Source organism: Bos taurus, chromosome X (genome assembly GCF_002263795.3).
Source record: "Bos taurus isolate L1 Dominette 01449 registration number 42190680 breed Hereford chromosome X, ARS-UCD2.0, whole genome shotgun sequence".
Lineage (NCBI taxonomy): Eukaryota > Metazoa > Chordata > Mammalia > Artiodactyla > Bovidae > Bos > Bos taurus.
In genome coordinates, this window is record NC_037357.1 from 36,576,001 (window position 1) to 36,577,459 (window position 1,459).

A 1,459-nucleotide genomic window follows, 5' to 3' on the forward strand; every position below is an offset into this window, starting at 1 on the left:
AATGCAGCTCACAACCGCTTCTGTGTACACCACTGCATGCTGACTCAGGAGCTGTGGTGGCCTCCAGCATAAAGAAATCACCTGTTTTTAAATCTCATTCCATTCATGTCACTCTTTTGAAGTGGACACCTCAGTGGCATTTAGCACATTCCCAGTGTTGTGTAGCCTCCCCTCTGTCCAGCTACAGAATATTCTCCTCCCCTCAAATAAGACCTCATCGGCATTAGGCAGTTCCCCTACAAATCCTGCCAGGCCCTGCCAACCACTACTCTTTCGTGCTCTGTAGATTTACTTGTTCTGAACATTTCACATTAATGGAATCAAACAATATACTGCATATTTCACCTGGCGTCTTTCACAATGTTTTCAAGGTTCATCCATTTTGTAGCATATATTGGTACTTTTTAAATTCTTTCTGGTTGAATAAAATTCTGTTGTGTGAATAAACTATATTTTATTTATCCTTTCATCAGTTACTGAACATTTGGATTGTTTTCAGTTTTCATCTGTTATGCATAATGTTGCTATGAACGCCTTTCTGCAAGTCTTTGTGTCAACATATTTTCATATATATGTCATATATATATATTTCATATATATTTTGACATATATATATATGTGTGTGTCAACATATATTTTCGTAAGTACCCTTGCATAAGTACCTAGGACTGGAATTGCTGGGTCCTATTAAACTCTATGTTTAACTTTTTGAAGAACTACCAGACTGTTTTCCAAAATGGCTGACCATTTTATGCTCCTACCAGCAGCGTATGAAGGGTCCAACTTAATTGCATCCTCAACAGTACATTTATTGTTCATCTTTTTTATTCCAGACATCCTGGAGGGCTATCTCACTGTGGTTTTAATTTTTGTCTCCCTAAAAACAAAGGATGTTGAGCCACTTTAATCTTTAATCCATTCAGTCAGACAACTGAACAGCAACATTTAATGTAATTCCTGATAACACAGGATTATACCTGCCCTTCTTTTATATCTTAGTGAAAGTTGCTTAGTCGTGACCAACTCTTTGCGACCACATGGACTATACAGTCCATGGGATTCTCCAGGCCAAAATACTGGGGTGGGTAGCCTTTCTTTTCTCCAGGGGATCTTCCCAGCCCAGGGGTTGAACCCAGGTCTCCTTCATTGCAGGCGGATTCTTTACCAGCCCAACTACAAGGGAAGCCATTCTCTTGTCTTATGTCATTTTTATTCCACTGTTCCTTCATTATGCCTTCTTTTGTGTTAAATAGATCACTTCTATTGTACTATATTACACTTTCTCATTTTTTTGTTTATTTATTTTTTTTGTAAATCTTTTGTTTATTTTAATCGGAGGCTAATTACTTTACAATATTGTAGTGGTTTTTGCAATCCATTCACATGAATCAGCCATGGGTGTACATGTGTTCCCACCCTGATCCTCCCTCCCACCTCCCTCCCCATCCCATCCCTCTGG